Below are 9,140 nucleotides of genomic sequence, written 5' to 3'. Positions count from 1 at the left end.
CAAAGTTACATGAAGATTGGGCATGAAATGTGACTTCTACAGTGTTTACAAGGTTTTTCTTTTTTTTGACCTAGTGACCTAGTTGTCGACTCAGCATGACCCAAATTCGAACTCAATCGAGGTATCATTGGGGCAAATATTCTGACTTAGTTTCATGAAGATCGGACAAGAAATGTGGCCTCTAGAGTGTTTACAAGGTTTCTCAATAGCCAAATATGAAAACTTCCCCGCCCACTGGCGGCCATGTTTTTCAACGGATCGGAACCACTTTTGAACTCAACCAAGATATCATTTAGACAAACATTTTGACAAAGTTACATGAAGGTTGGGCATGAAATGTGACTTCTACAATGTTTAAAAGGTTTTTATTTTTTTTACCCAGTGACCTAGTTTTCGATCCAGCATGACCCAGTTTCGATCTTGACCGAGATATTATTAGGACAAAGCTTCTGACCAAGTTTCATGAAGATCGGACAAGAATGTGGACTCTGTAGTGTTTACATGATTTCTCTAAAGCCAAATAAGGAAAACTGCCCTGCCCACTGGCGGCCATGTTTTTCAACGGACCAAAACCACTGTTGAACTCAACCAAGATAGCATTAAGACAAACATTTTGACAAAGTTACATGCAGATTGGGCATGAAATGTGACTTCTACAGTGTTACAAGGTTTTTCTTTGTTTTGACCTAGTGACCTAGTTTTTTATCTGGCATGACCTAGTTTCGAACTCGACCGAGATTTCATTGGGACAAAACTTCTGACCAAGTTTCATGAAGATCGGACAAGAAATGTGGCCTCTAGAGTGTTTACAAGGTTTATCAATAGCCAAATAAGGAAAACTGCTCCGCCCACTGGCGGCCATGTTTTTCAACAGACCAGAACCACTTTTGAACTCATCCAAGATATCAATAAGACACACATTTTGACAAAGTTACATGAAGATTGGGCATGAAATGTGACTTCTACAATGTTTACAAGGTTTTTCTTTTTTTTGACCTAGTGACCTAGTTTTTGACCCAGCACGACCCAGTTTCGAACTCGACCGAGATTCATTGGGACAAAGCTTCCGACCAAGTTTCATAAAGATCGGACAAAAATGTGGCCTCTAGAGTGTTTCGAACAAATGTGAACGGACGGACAGACAGACAGACGACGGACAAAGACCGGACACAAAAGCTCACCTGAACAATCAGGTGAGCTAACAAAATTCACTCGTAAAAAAATTACCTGCGGATTTAAGACAAATTTTTATCAGACCAGCAATGCCCCAATAGGGTCACCAGTTCCAGAAAAGGAAGAAGTGCGTTAATTTGTAGATTAAATAAATGCAAGTGTTATTTTGATATTGTTGTATATTTTCTTTACAACTTAAAACTATTAATGATCAAGTATCATTGAAAAACAAGAAACCGTCGGAGATGGGTGATGCTCCCAAAAGTTTTTTTGTCACAATATTGCACTATATATTCAGATAAAAAGAAACGTCTTGAGGGCACAGTAGTTGGGGGGACAAGAATATTTTTATAGAAAATTTCAAAGGGCTATAACTATGTGAAAAAAATCCGACCAGAACCCGCTGATAATATGCACATCTACTTTTGGTAGTGAAGCTTCCCATAAAGTGTCATTGAAATCCGGACATTAGTTTCTGAGAAATAGCCTGAACAAAAATTGTGCACGGACGAACAAACGGACGGACAGACGAAGCGTCGACAATATGCTCCCCCCAAAATAAAATATGGGGGAGCATAAAAATCGGCGCCAACTAAGTGTTCAGTTGATGCCAGGTTACAGTTAATGGTTCAAAGAGAATTGTGATGACTATTGAATAGATTTTTTTTATATTTTAATTTGGAATATGAACACAATTTCAGATAATGATGATGCTCAAACTGTCACAGAAGTGTTATGCAGCTTTTTCTCCTTGCTATCATAGGTTTAGACACAAATATCAACAACTTGGAAGGAAAATGTTGAACAAGTCCTAAATATTGTTATTTTCAGCCATATTTTAAATAGCTTCTCCCTAACTAGAATAATGTAATGGACAATTGGAGGACTCTACATGAATATTTTTTAGAAGAACCCTAACAAGTAAGAAAATAGAAGATTTCCTTACTGGCTCTTCAAGAGTTAAAATATCTTGTACATGTATTTCCCAAGTAGTTTTGCCTCATAATTATAGTTTATCGTGGCCTAGCCACGAGGAGGTCAAAGGTTGGATCCCCACTGTGAAGGAGTTCTTTAGATCCGCCCCAAAGTCATCAAGTAATGGCTGTATGCAGGATATGGACTAGGGAGCCTAGTCAACAGGAGGTCAAAGGTTGGATTCCCATTGTGAAATAGTTCTTTAGATCCGCCCCAAAGTCATCAAGTAATGGCTGTATGCAGGATATGGACTAGGGAGCCTAGTCAACAGGAGGTCAAAGGTTGGATCCCCACTGTGAAAGAGTTCTTTAGATCCCCCCCAAAGTCATCAAGTAATGGCTGTATGCAGGATATGGACTAGGGAGCCTAGTCAACAGGAGGTCAAAGGTTGGATCCCCACTGTGAAAGAGTTCTTTAAATCCCCCCCAAGTCATCAAGTAATGGCTGTATGCAGGATATGGACTAGGGAGCCTAGTCAACATGAGGTCAAAGGATGGATCCCCACTGTGAAAGAGTTCTTAAGATCCCCCCCAAAGTCATCAAGTAATGGTTGTATGCAGGATATGGACTAGGGAGCCTAGTCAACAGGAGGTCAAAGATTGGATCCCCACTGTGAACAAGTTCTTAAGATCCCCCCCAAAGTCATCAAGTAATGGCTGTATGCAGGATATGGACTAGGGAGCCTAGTCAACAGTAGGTCAAAGGATGGATCCCCACTGTGAAAGAGTTCTTTAGATCCCCCTCAAAGTCATCAAGTATTGGCTGTATGCAGGATATGGACTAGGGAGCCTATTCAACGGGAGGTCAAAGGATGGATCCCCACTGTGAACAAGTTCTTTAGATCCCCCCCCAAAGTCATCAAGTAATGGCTGTATGCAGGATATGGACTAGGGAGCCTAGTCAACAGTAGGTCAAAGGATGGATCCCCACTGTGAAAGAGTTCTTTAGATCCCCCTCAAAGTCATCAAGTATTGGCTGTATGCAGGATATGGACTAGGGAGCCTATTCAACAGGAGGTCAAAGGATGGATCCCCACTGTGAAAGAGTTCTTTAGATCCCCCCCAAGTCATCAAGTATTGGCTGTATGCAGGATATGGACTAGGGAGCCTAGTCAACAGGAGGTCAAAGGTTGGATCACCACTGTGAAAGAGTTCTTTAGATCCCCCCCCAAAGTCATCAAGTAATGGCTGTATGCAGGATATGGACTAGGGAGCCTAGTCAACAGGAGGTCAAAGATTGGATCCCCACTGTGAAAGAGTTCTTTAGATCCCCCCCAAAGTCATCAAGTAATGGCTGTATGCAGGATATGGACTAGGGAGCTTAGTCAACAGGAGGTCAAAGGTTGGATCCCCACAGTGAAAGAGTTCTTTAGATCCCCCCCAAGTCATCAAGTATTGGCTGTATGCAGGATATGGACTAGGGAGCCTATTCAACAGGAGGTCAAAGGTTGGATCCCCACAGTGAAAGTGTTCTTTAGATCCCCCCCAAGTCATCAAGTATTGGCTGTATGCATGCAATTTACTCGAGAGCGTTTCAATAAGCCCTTGAATTTCCATGCAATCAAGCTTAAATCAATAGGTTTAAATTTACTTGTATTTTCCGAGTGGTTTTGCCTCATATTTATAGTTCTTTGTGGCCGCGTTCTTAAGGTTCTGAAAGGTCCATTTCAGCAGCAGCCCGTTGAGGTTGCACGTATTCTGTAGTATGGCAAAGGCAGCAGTGCGTCGATCGTTGGTCCACATTTTCTCCTCCACCAGCACCATGTCTACCAGGCTGCATGTGAGGACGTCAGGATCAAACCTGTGCTGGCGCAGCGCGTCCACGTTGGACTCGGTCGTCACTGGGAGGGCGCACTACATTTCAGTCTCGAGCAGAAGGGGATCTACAAGGATCAATGCCATGTACAGAGTGCTTGGACACACACTTATCAGAGCTAGAGCAGCGCAATTAGACAAATGGCTTGAAATTTGAAAATTATACTAAAGAAATTTCTATTAATAACAAATAACATGTCTTTTTTTTAAATTCTAAAACCCGAAAATTTAAACAAGAGTTCCAAGCTGTTACAAGATACGCCCGTTTGAAAGTTTTGGACATCATCTAGACACAACTTCTGACCAAATTTGGTGAAGATCAGAGCAAAACTACTTCACTTAGAGAGCAAACACCATGCTAAATGCTTGAAATGCACAAAGTGACCTCATGACCTAGTTTTTGACCCTGCATGACCCATATTTGACCTTGACCTAAATATCATGTACACACAACTTCTGACCAAATCTGGTGAAGATCGGATAAAAACTATTTCAATTAGAGAGCGGACACCATGCTAGATGCTTGAAATGCATTAAGTAACCTCGTGACCTAGTTTTTGATCCTGCATGACCCATATTTGAACTTGACCTAGATATCATTTTGACACAACTTCTAACCAAATTTGGTGAAGACTGGATGAAAAATACTTCAATTAGAGAGCGGACACAATGCTTATTCCTTGAAAAGCACTTGGTGACCCCGTGACCTAGTTTTTGACCCGGCATAACCCATATTTGAACATGACCTAAATATTGTCTAGATATAACCTCTGACCAAGTTTGGTGAATATCCGATGAAAACTACTTCAATTAGAGAGCGGACACCATGCTAAATCCTTGAAATGCTCTTAGTTACCCCGTGACCTAGTTTTTGACCAGGCATGGACAATATTCAAACTTGACCTAGATATTGGCTAGAAACAATTTCTGACCAAATTTAGTGAAGATCGGATGAAAACTTCTTCAGTTAGAGATCGGAAACCATGCTTAATCCTTGAAATGCACTAAGTGACCCCTAACCTAGTTTTTTACCCGGCATGACCCATATTTGATATATTTTCTAGATACAACTTCTGACCAAGTTTGGTGAAGATCGGATGAAAACTATTTGAAATAGAGAGCGGAAACTGCTGTGGACGCCGATCGACCGCCTGCCCACCCGCCGCCCGCCTGCCAAGGGTGAAACTATAATACGTCCCGTTTTGAAAAATTGGCGTATAAAAATCAACATTTTTAATTACTTAAACATTGTTACAAAAGTTGGTGATTCACATCTTGTCCATTTTGACCTATATAATTTTTTAAGCAAGCCACAAAATACCTGTTGTTTCTTGGGGCGGCAACTTTGGATGATTAGACACAATATCAGATGGGGAAGTTCTACACAGCATGTTGTATGCAGAGTTGTATGCAGCCTGTTCACATTCTGTCTTGGAACTTCCTCTACCTGCACACAGGCAACCATAAAACATGCGGGTTAGTACAATATTTGTGTGGTCTTAACCCATTAATGCGTAGTGGACTCTCCCATCCTTCTAAATTGGATCTATTTATTTCCATAATTAGAGATGTCTAGTATATATATTTCGATATTTAGAACATTTCTTAAAGACATTCCTTTAAGCAAACAGCGCAGACCCTGATGAGACGCAGCATCATTGGGTGTCTCATCAGGGTCTTCGCTGTTTGCAAAGGCCTTTTTTCTAGAGCTAGGCATAAATGAATTAAACATGTTTACATTTTCCATGAAGACAGTTTTAAACTGTATTTCAGCACTTTTTCTAAATGTTTGGTAGCAGACCAAATGATAAACATGACAAACATATGCAATTAAATTGTGAATATAATGTGTGCTTATAAAATTTAAGAAATACAAATATGGATTCCAGTTCGATTTAGTTTAATATTAAGCAATTTGAAACTAGAGCTTTGTCACAAACGTGACGAATACCCTCACAAGCCGCATTGAGATAGAATATTTTGCATTTTGTCTTTACAAAAAACAGCGGACACCATGCTCAATGTTTAAAACGCACTAAGTGACCCTGTGACCTGGTTTTTGACCCTGCATGGCCCATGTTCGAACTTGACCTACACATCATCTAGATACAACTTCTGACCAAGTGTGGTGAAGATCGGATGAAAACTACTTGAATTAGAGAGCAGACACCATGCTGAATGTGTATAACGTACTAAGTGACCCAGTGACCTAGTTTTTGACCCGGCATGACCCATATTCGAACTTGACCTAGACATCATCTAGATACAACTTCTGATTAAGTTTGGCGAAGATTGGCTGAAAACTACTTGAACAAGAGCTTGTCACAGTAGTGCCAAATCCCCGCCGAAATGTGTTTGCTTGTATGACAACATTTGTTTTAGAGAGTAGAATATTTGTAAAAACAAATAAAGGGAGATAATTCATTATGCTCCGGACAAAAATTTACTTTGAAATTAAATAAAGGAATATAATTCAAACACTACGGTAGGTAGAGTTATGGTTCTTAGTCACTGCAATTCTCCTAGTTGCCATCTGTTTAAATTTGAAGTTTCAAGTAAATCCCTTCGGTAGATTTAGAGTTATGCTCCGGACAAAAAATTACTTAAAAATTATATAAAAGGGGAGATAATTCAAAAATTAAGGTAGATAGAGTTATGGTTCTTGGTCACTGCACTTCTCCTAGATGCCATATGTTTATGTTTCAAGTTTCAAATATATCCCTTAAGTACATTTAGAGTTATGCTCCGGACAAAAATGTACTTTAAAGTTATATAAAAGGGAAGATAATTAAAAAACTAAGGTAGATATAGTTATGGTTCTTAGTCACTGTACTTTTCCTACTTGCCATCTGTTTATATTTCAAGTTTCAAGTAAATCCCTTCGGTAGATTTAGAGTTATGCTCCGGACACAAAAATACTTAAAAATTATATAAAAGGGGAGATATTTCAAAATCTAAGGTAGATAGAGTTATGGTTCTTGGTCACTGCACTTCTCCTAGTTGCCATCTGTTTATATTTCAAGTTTCAAGTAAATCCCTTTAGTACATTTAGAGTTATGCTCCAGACAAAAATGTACTTAAAAATTATATAAATTGGGAGATAATTCAAAAATTAAGGTAGATACAGTTGTGGTTCTTGGTCACTGCACTTCTCCTAGTTGCCATCTGTTAATATTTCAAGTTTCAAGTAAATCCCTTCAGTACATTTAGAGTTATGCTACGGACAAAAATTTACATTAAAATCATATAAAAGGGGAGATAATTCAAAAACTAAGGTAAATAGAGTTGTGGTTCTTGGTCACTGCACTTCTTCTAGTTGCCATCTGTGTATATTTCAAGTTTCCAGTAAATCCCTTCAGTAGATTTAGAGTTATTCTCCGGACAAAAATGTACTTTAAAATCATATAAAAGGAGAGATAATTCAAAAACTAAAGTAGATAGAGTTATGGTTCTTGGTCACTGCACTTCTTGTTTATATTCTAAGTTTAAAGTAAATCCATTGAATAGATTTGGAGTTATGCTCCGGACAAAGTTTCAGCCGGACGGACTGACGGACAGGACCAATTACTATATCCCCTCCGAAAATTTTTCGGCGGGGATAATTAGAGAGCCGACACCATGCTCAATGTTTAAAACGCACTAAGTGACCCCGTGACATAGTTTTTGACCTGCCATGACCCTTGTTCGAACTTGGGCTCAACATCATCTAGATACAACTTCTGACCAAGTTTGGAAAAGCTCTGATGGAAATTACTTGAATTAGAGAGCGGACAACATGCTGAATGTTTAAAACGTACTAAGTGACCCCGTGACCTAGTTTTTGACCTGGCAAGGCCCATGTTCGAACTTGGCCTAGATATCATCTAGGTACACTTTCTGACTAAGTTTGGTGAAGATCGGATGAAAACTACTTGAATTAGAAAGCTGACACTGACCGACCGACAGACCGACCGACCGACAAGCTCACTCCTATATACCCCCCTAAACTTCGTTGAGTGGGGGTATAATGAACTACAAATAATTTCATGTATTTAGGTTAAACATTATTTATGCTAAAAAAATGAAAACGATGGTCAACTATTGGTATTTACATTGCCTATATATGGTAGGGATAGCAAAAATTATTTGAATATTTATTCCAGTTTGAAACTCAACACTAGATGTGAATATTCAATATACAGCTTGGTTTCAATGAAAATTTAACAGTTGACAGTAATTCTAAAATACATCTTATCACATCTAGGCAGCAGAGGTTTTGATAACCTTTTTGCTAAGCCCCACATAAGGATAGGAATCAGAAGTAAGGATATTGATCACTTAATGAGTCGCGTTTTGAGAAAACTGGGCATAATGCATGTGCGTAAAGTGCTGTGCCAGATTGGCCTGTGCAGTCCGCACAGGCTAATCAAGGAACAACTCTATCCGCTTTTATTGTATTTTAAGTTTCAAGGAAGTCCCTACTTACCGAAAATCAAGTTAACGCGGAAAGTGTCTTCCCTGATTAGCTTGTGCAGTCTGCACATGTTAATCTGGGATGCCACTTTACGCACATGAATTAAGCCCAGTTTTCTCAGAACACGACTCGAATGATCAGTAACGCTCTCTCATATGTCAAAAACTTGCTTGCCTTAATCAAGAGAAGTGACACCATAGTAACCAAACACTTAAATACCACTTTTCACAATATACACACCTGTTGCAATCAGGTACTGGTCCACGTAGAATTCACACAGGTCACATGTTTTAGACTCTGGGCTGACTTTTTTGTAGAAACACACACACACGGCGGTGAGGCCACTGTTAGTCAGGCAGTTGTCAATTAGACTCAAGTTGTTGGTGGTGTAGGCCGAGTTGGAGACCGTAGAGAACAGGTTGAGCAGCCTGTCCATGATGGGGGCCTCTATAAGAGAGGGTTTCACCACCGGGGGAGGGCCATCCTGAAATGGAGACAGAGTTGGAGACCATAGAGAACAGGTTGAGCAGCCGTCCATGATGGGGGCCTCTATCAGATAGGGTTTCACCACCAGGGGAGGGCCATCCTGAAATTGAGACAGAGATAGAGACTGTAGAGAACAGGAGCCTGTCCATGATAGAGGCCTCCATTAGAGAGGGTTTCACCACCAGGGGAGGGCCATCCTGAAATGGAGATAGAGTTGGAGACTGTAGAGAACAGGTTGA

The sequence above is a fragment of the Dreissena polymorpha genome, chromosome 7, assembly GCF_020536995.1.
Source record: "Dreissena polymorpha isolate Duluth1 chromosome 7, UMN_Dpol_1.0, whole genome shotgun sequence".
Lineage (NCBI taxonomy): Eukaryota > Metazoa > Mollusca > Bivalvia > Myida > Dreissenidae > Dreissena > Dreissena polymorpha.
This window is presented reverse-complemented; position numbering follows the sequence as displayed.